This window comes from Athene noctua, chromosome 4 (assembly GCF_965140245.1).
Source record: "Athene noctua chromosome 4, bAthNoc1.hap1.1, whole genome shotgun sequence".
NCBI lineage: Eukaryota > Metazoa > Chordata > Aves > Strigiformes > Strigidae > Athene > Athene noctua.
Window position 1 is genome coordinate 66,053,489 of NC_134040.1, and position 15,713 is coordinate 66,069,201.

The 15,713-nt window shown below is 37.3% G+C and overlaps 1 protein-coding gene across 1 annotated transcript in view; it reads left to right on the forward strand.

The window, feature by feature from the left end:
• The window catches only part of FHIP1A (FHF complex subunit HOOK interacting protein 1A), a 100,363-nt gene that overhangs the window by 12,869 nt on the left and 71,781 nt on the right, over positions 1-15,713 (forward strand). The window contains exon 4 of the mRNA XM_074905619.1: positions 1,916-2,039. The gene's annotated coding sequence lies outside the window, so the exon portion shown is untranslated. The remainder of the gene's footprint in view (positions 1-1,915; positions 2,040-15,713) is intronic.

Sequence of the window (15,713 nt, forward strand, 5' to 3'; positions counted from 1 at the left end):
AAACAAAACCAGAAAGACTGTATTTAACAAATCAAACTTATAAGGTTATTTCTATGACCAGACATAATGGATGTATGAAGCAGACAGGAGGGGAGTTAGTGTTAATTACTAATTATGGAAAAACCTCTTTCCTTTAGAGCCCCCACTCAGAATTATTTTAACTAATAGGAAAATATATTAAACATATCATGGTTCAGTGCACTAGCATTTTGTGAACCATATTTTACTATTTCAGTGATGCTACACACATCCTCAGGTTGTGGAAGCCAGCTAGTAGTAACAAAGGCCATACAGAATGTCAGCAGATAAATGCATGCGGAGAAGTTGAGTCTCTTAAGAATTTCTGTTTCTAGTGAGCTATGCAAAGTAATACCTTTCTGAACTGGGGTCAAAGAAAAAAAAAAACAACAAACTTTTTTCCTCATGTCGAATTTAGAAAAAAAATTCACACATACTCTTTAAAGGGTACTTTAACAAAACCCCCCCAACCCTTAACTGATAATATTTTCTGGATTAATCTAGTTCCATGTTGGTGTTAGGTATATATTTTGTTTTCTGTTATTTAGAGGCACAGGCTGGAGTAGGATTATGTTAAAGGCAATGTCAGGAAGTGTTTTAAAGATGATCTGGAGGATAGAGAGATTCACCCTGGTATCATTTCATGTGAGAAAATGACTGGTTTTTAGGACTACCTCTTTATTTTAATAGAGGGGAAAAATGATGCTAAAAGACTGTTACAAGATTTCACCTCTGTGGAGGGACCTGATATAATCATCCCTAAAGTTCAGGAGCATAAGCTGGCAAGGGGTCTCTTGGATCATCTACTCTAGCCTGTACTGAAACCATGTTGTATGTGTGATCTGTAAACCGATAGTGTCTTCCCATAAGCTCTTAGTTTTGGGGTGTTTTTGTTCATACTACTTTGATGGGAAAGCTATTTAAGAATCTGGTTTAAACTATGACTTCTTGGCCAGAAATTATGTTTATGCAAAATAACTATTTTCTCCCTTTTTAACTTTTTCATGATTCCTTTCAGCATGTTGAAAACTGTTTTAGAATTTTACCTCCTTGCTTAGAAAATCTGACAGCCTCTCTATTTTGAATTAATTTGTGTAGTCTGGAGGAATTTCTGCCAGACAGGTTAGCAGGATGTCTGTAAAATCAATTTTGAATGCTAAGCACTGTGTAAATGAATAGACACCCTTTTCATACTTGCATTTTTTTGTATGCGTGTGGCCTTGTTACATGTCAAATATAAATTTGTTATAAATGACTCTGATGTTGAAGGAAAGGTGTGGATTTCTCCTTTACCTTTGCATTTAGCCTGTTTAAGAAGATGATGCATTTCCTGTCTGAAAAGTGCGTTTTGACATCAGCTTTCTGGCAGCGTAGCCAGCTTTAGCATTCAGTGTCACACTACTTTTTTCTGCTTTTGCGTTTTATTACTTAGTTTTTTCCCCCAGTGGTTACTTTTTAGCCAGAACAGTTTCTTAATTTTCCCAAACATACTTGGTGTGTGGTGCACAAGTGTTTTTGAAGTGCAGCATGGATGCAAATGTTTTTGGGTCATAGCAGTGAACAGAAGGCAGCAAGGAAGGGAAATGTGTATTGCTTCTACAGTGGTGTGAGCTCGTAGCTGATGATGGCCTTTGTGTTTTCAAGGGTTTTTCCCGAAGGTAGTGGTGGAAGGCCTGAAAGCACTGATCTTGTCTGTGTGGACCTGACATGCTGTGGAATACATTTTGTTACTGCTTCTCTAGTATACTTGAGATTTTATCATAATCTCTTTAAGTTTGGTTTTCTTTCCCCCAGTTATTAAGCTGCCAAATTTCATTCACGTATTGGGCAGTTACATTTTATTAATAGAGAATGAAAATTTTTCTTTCCTCCTTTCTCTGTCTTTCCTTGTCTGTAGTGGAAAGCTGAATGCTGCTGAAAGGTGTCAGCTGAAGAAACTTTAGATCTAGATTGTCCACCAAATGGAACAGCTGCCAGAGCAATTTTTTCCTTGCTGACCTGTTGACATGCTTTAACTACAGGTAAAGTAAGAGTGTGTGTGTGTGTGTGTGTGTAACAGGTAATTCATAATACAAGTCTGTTGAACCATGACCTCTCTATTTGGAATGCTGAGTTTCATGATCGGTTATTACAGTATGGACAACTGTCTTCTAAAAAGTGGGTTTAAGACTTCAGACTTATTTCGAATGTCAATTAGAGGCTCTGTAGCACTGAGCTGTGTTTAGATAATGTGGGCTGTGGAGCATCCTTTCAATGTTGGTGTTTCAGTTCTCTGTGTTCATATATACAGTATACTCCACAGAGGATGACAGATGCATAATATTCCTGTGGCAACCACAGTAATTGCTTACATGTGAATTGAATATATGGCAATTATCAAATGAACTTTAGCTGTCTCTTATTGTCCTGTAACTTCTGGAGAACAATACTATGTGACCTACATACCCTATAAGTCAGTGATACCAGTGCCAGTACCAGTGGCACACCGATGAGGACCCCAACAGATTGTACACCAGGATTTTCTTGAGTTGACAAGACTCCTCTTTATTTGTTTCAGAATATCTCCGTGTCGTTTGGAGTATTGGATATGAAATAGTTGAAAAGCCTGTCGTATGAAGAATGTACATTTTCATTTTTTCCTCTAACTCTTAACTGTAGGATACAGAAAGACGTGAAGGAGGAAAGACTCATCTTCCCTATCTGTGCTAAAAAAATGAGCACAGAAACTAGAAATCCTTTTTTAATCCTTTTAGCTCCTAGACTTTGGTTTGTCATTGGATCATCTCACCTCATCTTACTCTGCAGTGAAACCAGTCAGCTGACAGATGAAAATTCAGATAAATCTCTTCCCTGACCTGATCTACAAGCATGAGTATCATTTGGTTCTTGATGCAATGTCATCTGTGTGCCTTTTTTTTATTAGATAAACTGTTCTACAAGGTGAAAAGGACTGAACACTTATGAGTTGCCTTCCCAAGAGAAGCTTATTCTCAGGTTGCAAAAGAGGCTGATGAAAGAGCATAGAGGGGGGGTGTGGTCTTCATAGCTTGAATGTTTCATAGAAGAGTTGGCATTATTTGGGGAGGAGATGTGGATGTTAATTGCAAGATTGACATAAGGAAGTTGTGTGCATAAGAGAAGTCCAAGCTAGCTAGTAGGAGGGAGCCTGGTGTGTGGGTGTGAAATGAGACTGGGATTAGTTCAGACAGGCTTGAAATCTGACAATATGTTTGGTTTCCAGAGTTGTGTTGGTTACATCACGTAGGCCATTCATACCAGTCAAATACCATTAAAAAGGGGAACAAATACGAAATGATTAAAATAATTGCTAGTTCCTGTTTTTTTTATATACACAGGTTTTCTTTGAAACTGATTAGAAAAAATACAAATAGCTGGTTGATGTTAACTAAATATTAGCTATCTGGTACACTCCTGCACCTTGTTTGTTATTTTTAAAACTCCAAACACTTGCTTTATGAAAATTAACACCATCATTCAGCAGCATTTCATGTAGCATGTGTCTGGTCTTATCCCCTCCTGTAATGCTACATATTCATTCTTCTGCCTCTTTCTTGATGCAGTCTGTTGCAGTTCTTGATGCTGGCCTGTGAATGGGAGACTTCTGTTTTGTTGAGTTGGAAGTGAAGATATTCCCATACTAACCTGTGCTGCTCTGTAATGGTTAGGGAGGTGTCAGGTTTCTCTGTAATATATTGTACAAGTTCCCAAAGTACCACATCAAAGTGTCTTTAGGAAACTGAGGGGCTGGAGATACACTGATGCTTGACAAGTTAAGTATTTAATATGTTGTTGTTTCCACTGTCTGAAGGAATTAATTGACAGCTCTGACAGTGTTGTAAACCTGTTTTATTAAATGCAAATTATTAAAATACTTCTGAATGTCAAGCCTCGTCTAGAAGCTCAGCTAGCAGGGTGTTTGTCCAGAAGAACTACCGGTTCCTGAGACAGATGGCACTATATCCAAGATGGAATGAGTATCAGCTTTTGCATGTACTGAGCTACAGGTAATCCATGGTTCTGTGCCTGGGTGGAACCAGCTTTGATTGCCAAAGTGGTTATTTCTCAATCAGCTGCTGTAGGTAAGTTGTTCTTCAGATGGTTTGTAGTGTTAGAGTTTAATATCTAAAGTCTATTTCTTTCTCCTGATAGAAAACAAGGAACAACTGTTAGTTTAAACTACAGTCTCATTCTGTAACTTTGTTGTACAGCTTTCAGTTAGTAGTTTCTTCTGTCCCTGACATAGAATCTAGTTATGCTAAGGGAAAGGTAATACAGTCATCAGTGGTGGGAAGTGACATGAACTAACACAGTGATGTGAAGTCTTCCTCTAGTTCCCACTAGTCCCTATTCCATGTTAGTTCAAGACATCAATTATACTAGTATGTTTGAGTTCCCCTTGGTTTAGCTAACAATAGTAATGGAAAAGAACCCCAAATTTCTTAACATAAGGGCTTGAGTATCTAGTTTAAGTTTATTAAGTTTATCTGTGATTAAGGCTTTAATACCAGTTGGGGCTAAAGATGATAAAAAATATTATCAGAAAATATTAATGCATTTGAAATAAATATGTTCCCATATATTTTTGTTTTCAGTTAAACTTTTCTAAGGAAAGCTTTCCTAGAATCAGGTTGGAATTTCAGAATGAAAAAAGATACAAAACAGAAAAATGCACAGGAACTTTTGATCATGCTTCTTTTCAGTTGTGTTCTTCCTGGTTTTGTTTTGGGGTTTTTTTGGTTTGGTTTGGTTTTTTTGGTGTGTTGGTTTGTTGTTTTTTTTTTTTTTTCTGATGGAAGGTTTGTAGGGTTTTGAGTTTATTCTGATTTTTTTTTTTTTTTTTTTTTAAAAAAAGGTAAAAATTGTGCAGACTTGTGGGGAGAGAAACATCTTTCAGCAGTGAGTTTGATCTTAGGAACAACTCGGTAAATACTTTGTTACTATCAGTTATCTGAAATTAATATTATAGAGGAAGATCCCATTCTATTGATGTAGGTAGTGTTTAAACTGCCTTGAGCTTCACAAAATGTTAGTATTAATGTTAGAAAAAGAATAGGATTGAAAGGCTAAAATCTAAGCTCTGTTGTATTCTAAGCTCTGTTATATTCTAAAATCTAAACTGTTTCCAGTAGAAAATGTTTTAGATTTTACTCTTTCATAGGATTTCTTGGGCCATTTGCAGGCTACTTGGCATGGCCTTCTTTAGGAGACAGTGATGTTCTATAAATAATTTAAATAGTTCTTATTTCTAATCTTTCATTACTGTATACTAGCATATGAATTTGCTCTCACTATGATGCTGAGGGAGAGGTCCATAAAGGACACATCTGTTTGGCAGTTTGGAGAAGTATAAAGGTGTATACATTGCTTTAGTAATGCATAAGGCGCTTGCTCTTTTCATCTAAGACAAACAAAGAACGAACTTGTGTATCTATCACATAATGTGGGTTATTCATTGCAAAGTTTCAAGGTATGTCATAAAGAATGTTTTGTCCAACCATCTTGACTTATTTGTCATTGCTTATGTCTTGAGTCTAAATAAGTGCATATTTTTGCCCTGAAGAATTAAACACAGTGCAGGGAAGGTTAGCAGTGTGTAATGGTAGATAGGAGAGGTCACTGACATGGTGAAATAGAAAAGTAGAGACTAGTTTTCTGATAATAGTGACAGCTGTTTTTTCTCAACTTTGGTTCCACCGAAATAAAAATAGTCAGTAGCTCTCTTTCCAGAACTGGCTTCACCCTAGTACTACATTAGTGTAAATTGTGCTTGATAGCAGCCCTATAAAACCTAAGGGAATTTGTGACTACTCTGAATAAAGCAGATTTAGTAAGTTCAGTGTTAGAAATTAAGAGATTTTATGATAGTCTTAAAAAAACCAAAACAACCAAACCAGAAAAATAGAAATGCTTATGTTTTTCGTAACAAAAGTTAGCATTATCAGCATAGTGATTTTATGTTTATTTTGGAGGAAGAACCACCACTGTGATGGAAGCAAACTTATAAAGTCATGCTAATACAAAATAAAACTGCAGAACAAATCTAAGTATCAAATTCTCATTGACAGAACGTGTTCCCCTGTATCATTGTTCTTTACATCCCAATGTTTTTCAAAACAAAGAGAGTTTTCAGGTAAAGCTAACAATTTTTCCAACTGTGGATTCATTAAATTGTTTTAAAGTGTGCATTACTCTTTCAAGATATAAACTTGGAGTAAATGAGAGGAGTAAGATATACTGTTAATATATAGGCCTGCAAGAATTGATTGAATTGGAAGGCTAAATGAGAACTCCTTCATTAGATTTTGATTTTTGTTTCTGCAGTCCTCGAATTTGTTGCACTGAACAGAAAAACACCAGAGAAACCTTTCTGTAGCTGTTGCCAGAGAAGCTTCTCGTTTATGAGACAAGCAATGGAAATAACAACATTTGATTCATTTGTTGTATATGGAGCAGTGGAGATCAGTGAGGGTTTTCAAGTTGAACTGTCCTTACAGCAGGAATTGATGGGTTTATGGTCGTTGAGAGAAGGGGTCAAGAGCCAAGTGGAGGTTGTGCAGCCCAAGCACAGAAGCTGAGGTTCCTGGTGGCCATGTCTTAGAAATGCTGTTTTGATTTAAAACCAGAGGGGGCCTCACATGACATTCAGCACATTTTCCTGTTGGTTGGATTTGGGTTCCATCCTACTGGCTGTGCTGACACCTGCAACTGAAATGAGAGCTTAAGAGCATCTGTGCTGGCCGGGGTCAAAGATCAAGTAAGCAGAGTGGTGTTTTGCAGTGGCAGCTGCATAGGGCAAAATATGTGCATAGTCCAAGCCTGTGGCAGTATCTCTGGCCATGTTCAGTCCACAGGCTTATTTAATTGTCTTTCTGTTCTGTAAGTTTGGTGTTCTTTTTCTTTCATGAATTGGCCTACTTGCTTTTAATCATGTATACATTTGGTACCTGCTGTGGCCTGAGACAATGAGTTCCATAATTTGTCACAAATTAACACTTGTGCAGGAAAAGAGATCGGGAAAGGAAATATCTAAAGAGAGGAGAATGTAGGATCAAAGTTGTAGTTTAAATCATGTATCATACACACCTTTAATTTTTTTTTAAAGGTCTCTGTGTCTCTGCTTTAGTTGAAGTTTCAGGACTATGAATGTACATTGTCCTTTATCTCCCTGGATTCTGGAGAAAATTTTTTAAACTTTGGTTTGCTAGAAACAGAATTGGATTAATGAAAAAGCAATCTGTCACTTCAAGTGTTGGGCTTTTTAAAACAGTGTTTATGGCCTTAGTTTCATATTAAGTTGAATGTTGTAAAATTTACATTGAATATTATTTTTGTTGGAAGTCTTTTAAAACAAAGTTTTAGACACTGTAAGTATAACATTATTATTGGGAAGGAATTTCAGAGGAACGTTTTCACTGCCCAGATTAGATTAATGAGATTTGCTGGCAGTGATTGAGGTTCAAAGTGAAGAAATTGACTCGGTAGTAAATAAATTGATTCCATTGCCACCTACTTCTTCAAGTTTACAAAACGCAAGCTAAGCAGAATACTTCTTTCATCCTACTTTTGTAGCTCTATTAACTAAAATGAACTGTAGCTTATCTTAACCAAGAGAAGGTGGAAGTGATTAGATAAGTATGATACATTCCTGAAGGGCATTGGTTGCTAGCATGTAGTTTGCATAATGATTTATGGTAATATTCTTTTTATGTCCATTCAATTTGAAAGCTTCCTCTTCCTACCAGTGAAGTGCAACGGTGTGTAGCTGACTACTTCAGTCCCAGGTTTTGAAGCTTTTTTTTAAAAAATTTGCACAGAAACTCTTTTTATGAAACACATGGGGGTTTTGCCTCTCTTCTAGTAGGAACATCATAATCAAGAGTCAGGGAAAGTCTCACTGCATTCTAGCTGTGACACAGAGGCAGTATGTGACAATATGCAGATGTCTTTTTTGATTGAATCTTTTGGTAATGGAAGAAGGCTTACCTGATACAATATTGAAACATTGACCCAAAGTCTGTGTTCTCATAGGTAAAATAACTGTAACCTGTTGACTTGATTGGTACTACTCTGGGATTTACTTTAGCAACATCTGAACTGATGCAAGAAATGTAGAAATATTTTGTTTCAGTGCAGAACAGTTGGTGTTTGTCAGTTTAATCACTGTACAATTAGAATCGGATTGCTTTCTAAAGCTGTTTGGGATCCTTCAGATATAAAAGGGAAACTAGAAAATAACTTAGTAAGTACCACTTAATATTGATTTTCTTCAGTAGCATTTCTCTCACTTCATAGCTGTTCTTCACACTTAATGGCTACCCAGTTATACTGAGAAGACGTATAATGACATTATTAAAAAAATCCAACCCCATGACTCTATCTCAGGATGTCGATGTTTAATCATTCCTAGTTTTGCTGGTTGTTTTTCAGTCCTAATGAGCTTTGCTTGAGTTGAGAGTTTGTTCTCCCTGTGTGCTGAAATATGTTACCAATCTGTAAAATGTTGTAGATTCTCAAGTGGCCTATGCAAAATACACTTTCTACACACCAGCAGCAGAGTGTTAGTGTTGTAACGTGTTCTGGAGAGGAGCCTTCATTTTAGTCTCATGAAGTAATTCTTTAGGTATACTGTTAAGCAACCAGCTGCAACTGAAAAAATGAGATTTTTTTGAAGATGCTGTGGTAATGAAGCTTTTAAATGTGAATTTAGTAACTTTAAAATTTATCTTTACTGTACAGTCTTTAAAGATCTAATTACTTATCTTCTCATTTAAAAACCAGACTCATAAACCACTCTGACAGTTATGTGATTCTGTGGGTGATTCTAGTGAATAAGTAGGCTACAATACAATACTGGAAAAAAATGGGTAGACTGATATTTCACTGCTTTGGAAATGTCATAGTATCTTCAGTGAATGTAAGAGAACATTAAAAAGCTGGAGCTTGATCAGTTTATGAAGTATTATAAATTATGATAGCAGATGAGGGGGACTTGATAACCAAAGAAATCTTTCAGTTCTAGGCCCTACGAAGGGCATAACATAGGGAAAAGCCAAAGTAATTGAAATACTTCTCTTCTGAAAGCAGCTTAGAAACTTCAGCTTAACTTTTTGCTACTCATGAATAGCAAGACAGAAACTATTTTGCAGTGATTAAGGAAGTAATGGTAGGTGTCATCCCAAGAGCAGTTCAAAAAAGTATTTTGCTGGAGAGGAACAGCTTACTTTTCTGCTTCTCTCCTTATTTTAAGGTTGTAACATTATCAGTCTGTTTTCCCTTTCAAAACTGTGTCAGCTGCATAGCAAAGTGTGTTTTAAGGTGGGAACTTACTGTCTTTTTACTGGAGTCATGGTGGATATATTCTGTAATCGGTTCCCTCCCTACCAAAGATCTTTGAGGGTGGGATAGAACAGATGACAAAGTTGCAGTATCCTCTATTACTTTTCTTTGTGGCCAGGTAGGGAGAGGCACAGTCTTACTTTTGGTTGCTGGCGTGGATAAGATGCAAAGGAATCTCCTGGCCTTCAAGGGTCATGTTCGGCTTGGAATTGCCATTGGCCAAATAAGGATTTGGAGAAATGAAACAGAAAAGCAATCTTTGAGAAACCAGAATTCTTTTAGTTCCAGAGGAGGAAAGGATATGAAGAGTTTATTTTAAGAAAATAAGGAATGTCTATTAATTTATTTGCAAAAAGAGATTAATTTCTGGGAATGTTTTGACTAGTGAACATGTTCAGTATATCTAATGAACTTTTGTTCACTTCTGCTAGCGTTTTATATTATGTTTCTGTACATATCCTTTACCAGCTTGTGTCCCTTACCAGGGGCACAGTGATTGTCAGGCCAGGGAATATTTATCTTGCATTTTTCAGTTTGGAATAAGGTGAAACTGGGGATCCAGTGTCTTCCGACATTTTGAACATTTTGAAATGTTTACTGCTAATAAATTTGATTTCTTGTAACGTTATTACAGAACTAACGTATCGTTGATTACTGGCTCTGTAACAAGCAATTGGCTGTAAATCAGAATTTGACCTGTTGGCTCTAAATATACATCTGTGGTAATAAAAATCAGGGAGTAATTCCAGGAGCAGCAAAGCTGATATAGTCTGTCAAAGATGGAAGCTGTACAACGCTGCCTGCTCCCCTCTGCCCTCAGCTTCTGCCTCCATTCCCAGTTTGCAGTGATGTGGACTTACTCCCTTCTGTTCTGACTCTTGTTAGAGCTGTTGTTAAACTGACTTGCTTCATGAACAGAATGGGAAGCACAAAATAAATGTGCTAGGGATGGGGGACAAGGGACAGGACCTTGTTCTCTTGGGAATTATGAACTCTTACCGTCTTTTGGAGCTATGCTTTTAATAAAAACCGTATCAGGAACTCTCTAAATAACTGTTTTGTCCTAGAAGGATGGAATTGAGATTAAGATGAATTGCTAATCTTCGAGTATTAAAATTCATAGCTTAGAAAGCTTTGTTGTCTCTTAAATCTTAAGGCTGTGTGATTGGATTCTGTTTTCCTTTCATTGGAGTAAATCTACCTTAATTTCACTGAAAGTCAGTCAACCTAGCATGCAGCTGGAAAGAAAAATTCAGTCTGTTTAATGAGACACAGTTGAAGAAATCCAGTGAGACAAACTAAGATGAATGAACATGTGGAAAACTGCTACAGTTGAAGAGAATAATATGCTACATTTTGAGAAATATAAACAAGGAGGAGGGTAGTAATGAAGTGCTTACACAGAGTAAGCCAATTGCCTAGAGCTGGATGCCCAACAGTAGTTAATTTGGGAGATGAAGCTATTGTCCCATTATATTGCTTTCTGAAAAGAAACAAGAAAAACTGGTATGGCACTTTTCAAAGGCAAGGCAGCAGCTGAATCAGTATCATGAATGACCCTGTTCAGAATTTCTGACTTTCCTGAAACTAGAAGGGCAGGGAAAAAAACCAAACAGCAACAAATAACCTGACAAATCCTGAGCAGAGTCACTGATCCTCTTTTATAAATGCTTTATTTTTTCTCTTACAATGGAAATTTTTTGTTTGCATGGTTATCTTACAAACATGTAGTCCAGAAAATTGCCTGAACTTGTATAGGGGAGTGTATCTTATATCTGTGTCTTCTAAAATGCAAACTGGGGAGGTCATGTAAGTGCATCTGTTCTCCATTTTTAAAACTACGTGTTCTTCTTTTTCAGAATGTATTGACTAGCATGTTACTGATAATACGACAACTGAGCTTGTATGTGCTCTGTCAGCATGTGTCATTTACCATGTTGTTAGCTTCTAAAAAAGTTCTTAAGTGTTCTGAAACAATGTGGGCTTTGAATCTAATTGAGACAAACTCAGTGCTGGATACTTCTGGAGGAGGATGTAGCCCCCCAAACCCCCTGTTCTATCAAACTACAGAGTGTGTGTGTTGTGTGATCTTTCTTCTACATCTTTTTTTTTTTTTTTTTTTTTTTTTTTTATTAAACTGCGTGGTATACCTTCTTTCTTGAGCCTCTTAATAAAGAGTGCTGTAGTGGCATACAAAAGCAGTAAGTATCTCATGATCTAGAATAACTGTTTTAAAATTACCTATGGGGGATTAGCTGGAACAACTGATCCCTGTGAGTGGGATTCCCACTTACCTAAGTCAGGAGTGAGATGATGTCACAGTCTTCCCTTCTCTCAGCACGCTCACAGACTGAGCAGAGCATGTAAGGATAGGATGTTATTTGTGCAGGTGGCCAGGTGACAACTTCTGTGCCTCCAAATTGCTGCCCAGGTGGATGTTTAGCATTTTATACAAAGAGTAACCCGATCTATGATCTTCCAATCACCCCCTTTTTACAGGAGATCAGTATGCACATTTCCCATCTCCTAGACTGTTTAAACAAGCATCAATTACAGGCCTATGTGTTAAGAAGTTTTGAAAGCCCTCTTCTGTGTGAGTCAGGACAGTGAAGTGCACATCTACTGTGGTTAAATTTTTTACTTACCACAAGTTTGACTCAGCATCCTTCCCCAGTCCTGACTCCTGCAGAGTTAATATCAAGAGGGTGTTCACGGATAAAGAATCTGTCTGTGGGGAATGTGCAGTGCTTGTCTGCTGGGATATAGATTATTTTCTTGCTTAAACACTTATGTTTATACTCAAAGTACTCTTTAAAGCTTCTTGTACTTCTGGGTGTCACTGTTTTTAATCTATCACCATTCTATTGCCATTCATCTATCAGCATCTGTCTTCATGATGCATAGCATGGGCATGTGATAAAAAGATTGAAAATACGTCTTGGGCTTACAGAAAGAAGAAATTTTGTTTTCAGTATGATAAAATGTCTATGTATATTTAGATTTTTATTTTGTTTTTTTTACTTGTTTATCAGTTATGGTGACAAAAATCACTCACAGCACATCCCATCTGTATCTGGGATTCAAGGACTTGTGCACTTTATTTTTCATTAAACTGCATATATGATTCTGACTTGTGGATGATAGAAAATGAAAGGTGAAATGAAATGGCTACAGAGTTTTTAGAACTGAATAATTCCCCAACCAAGTTATGCAGTTACTTCAAGTGAAAAATTAACAACCTACTGTGCTTGGCATTTTAATAATGCATAGTAAGGTGGGTTCGTGTCTGGGTTTTTTTGTTTGTTTGTTTTTTAATTTTTTTTGTGTGTGTGTGTTTTGGCACATAAAGGATTAAGGCAATAAATGGTATAGGTTTGTTTAATGCATATGTAATTGTTCAGGGTTTTTTTTTAATAGCAAGATATCTGCATCTGAAACTGTCATTTTTATGTTCAAGTTGTAGATATTGAGGGCTACATAAGCTTTAGGTATGGCACTTGTGGGGTTTGAATTTGAATTGAGAAATACCTGTTCAGTAAATATTAAGTATGCAACAGCTCAACTCCTAACAGCAATGTGTATTGGCTTGTATATGTATTGGTATGTGTGTGCATGGGTGGTGGTGGTAGGGTTTTTTAACACTGCTGTACAGTACAGAAGAGGTTGAATATAACGCAAATCATACCAATCTACTTTTTTCTTTCAATTTTTATTTTTCTTTAGTTCTTCCCATCCCTTTTTGTCTGGGAAAAAAAAAAAAAAAGCTTGGTTTGTTTCCTTCAATTCTGCTATTTCTGTCTCCCTCCATTTACTCTGCTCTGATAAACAAAATGCTGTTCTGCAGGAATGATACCAGAACTGGAGGGAGAGAGGACAGACTCTAGTCTGTTAAGTGGCCCTTGCTTATCTGCATCTAACCTTTTCCTCTGCACTGCTGTCTAATTTTTCTTCCCTCTTGCTTTGTTGTCACATTTATTTCTGTAGCTCTTCTTCCTCTGTCAGCCATGGGAGATCGTGCTTTGTACTTCTAATTCTTTTGAACTGGTCAGTGACAACAACTAAAAGCAAAAGGATGGTAGCAATTACTTCACCATCTTCATTCTGCACTGCCTGGAGCACCTGTGGGAAAGTATCAATGAGAGCACAGCAAGCATCTAAACTGAGCAGCTTGGCACAAAACAATGGTTATAATTTTTGCTTTGCTGATGTTTCGAGGCAGAGAGAAGTTGAAGCTCTGTGTAAGTGTGATCAGAAAATGGGAGACTGAAAGCTTAAAACTTTTTAAGATCATTTTAAGTGGTAAAGTCAATTTTACTTTGCACTATGAAATGGCAGCAAAAAGCTAGTCCTGTGTCAGACCTGTCCTGGATCATGCATTTTCTTTGGGTATTTAAGTTCATTAGAAAATTATTTTACTAGAACAAAGAAAGCTTTAAGGACTAGGGTTAGCAAAGAAAGCTGGTAGGAGTTTTGCACTATATAAGTACTGACTATGAGAAAACAGTGTAGTAAACTTGATAAAACCATGTTTAAAATAGTCTTCTTAATAATCTAATTTTGGAGTTAAGAGGAGCCTTGTGTGCATCTGCCTCCCTGCTTGGAATACTTATTCTACTCTTCTCAGGTAAAATAGATGACATGAAAGGGAAATTGGGGTGAAATGGCCCAGAAGGTCCTTATGGATTTATCCACCCAATTTCTGCTTGCCTTTGTTAAATCAGAGGCACTGTGCTGGTCTTCTGCTCTTGGTTGACTTCTGTTGTACTAAAACTTGTATGAATTCTGTATTTATTGAATTCATCTAAGACTTTCTGTTGACAGTGCTTGGGTATCTGGTGAGAGGGTCTCTCTTGTTCTAACTGAAAAATTTTAGATACTTGCTGCCCCTTGCTTTGCTGAGCTCTCTGGTATTGTTCCATCCCAGTGCCACTGGTTCCAACTGTGACTTCAGTCATGGAAATTGAAATGTTTGTGGGGTTCCTGAGGGGGGGTGGTGGTGGTGCAGGCGGGAGGAGCTGAAAAAAACTTGGATTACTTCTGCCTGGTCTGTTACTTTATACACCTCTTTTGATTTTACCCACTTTATTTATATCACTCACACAATACCTTCAGCAATATGTGGGACATCAGCTGACACTAAATGACTGAACAATTAAAAACATTATTCTAGATATACAGGAATTACAATGATCAGGGCAATTTTCTTATAGTTATAGGTAGTTTTGAAAGAGTGGGAGAAATGCATAGATACAAGTAAATCATGACTTAAAAGAGAGGAGCTCAGCTATATGCAGAGTATATCTGCGTTGATCCTGTTTGGTGAGTCCAGGCTTGAGTTTCTGCCAGTTAGAAAACGTAGCAAAGATACTGCTTCATTGTGGGGGCAGGATGGAAGGGGAAAAGGGCATACTTCATTACACTGGGAAGTTGTTTGAGTTGTTGTGATATGCAAAGTGGAAAAAGACTTTATTCCTTTTAAAGTCCTCGGCTTGAGCCGATAATGCTAAGCTTTGCTCTGCCTCTTCAGTCTCCCTGCTATGTATAAAAGCAGCTGCCAGCATGAGAGAGGCTGCTTGCTGGCTAAGCTAACCCTGACAAAGAGCTCTGTTTCCATCCAGGCTGAGAAGGAGAGCAGAATGTGGAAGGAGTTTTTCTGGGTTAGTAAAAATAAAAGCAGCTCTCACTCTCCAGCCATAACTACAGATTCTTTGCTCCGATTGTTTCATGTGGATTTTGATGAGTCATTTGAATACTTAGGATGTTCTTGCAAATTGTATTTAGCCAGATACTGCAACACCTCAAAACCAAACAAAAACTTTCTAACTCTTGTTTTGTCTGAAGTTATTTGGTTCTTTGGCTCTGCAGAACTAGGATTTTGGTACTTTCATTAAAATTAAGTGGTTGGAGGACTAATATATAGGAATGAGGATGAGAGATACTTGAGTTTTATAGTCTGCTCTGCCTGCTGACTCCTCACCTCTTGGATTCTGAACCACTAAGCAAAATGTCTTTGGAGCTCCTCACGTTCAAAGACCTTTTTGAGCCTGCTTTGGCTCAAACCAATTACAGTTTGACTGAATATAGGCCAACCCTGTGCCAGTTAATGCTCTTTTATACTATATGGGAGGCCTGGATTTGATTCTTCTTTCCAGACTTCTTATTCTTTTGGGGCTTAATCCTGCAAAGTGTGAGTTTGCCTTGATCCAGCAAGGCATTTAAATGTGTTCACTTCTGCAAGCATGGAGGTTCTACGTCAGCTTGATGACTCTCTTAAGCATGTGCTGGTCTTTTCTTTGTTGGCTTGTCAGGTTGCAGGGCTTTGAAGAAGTTAGTGTTAA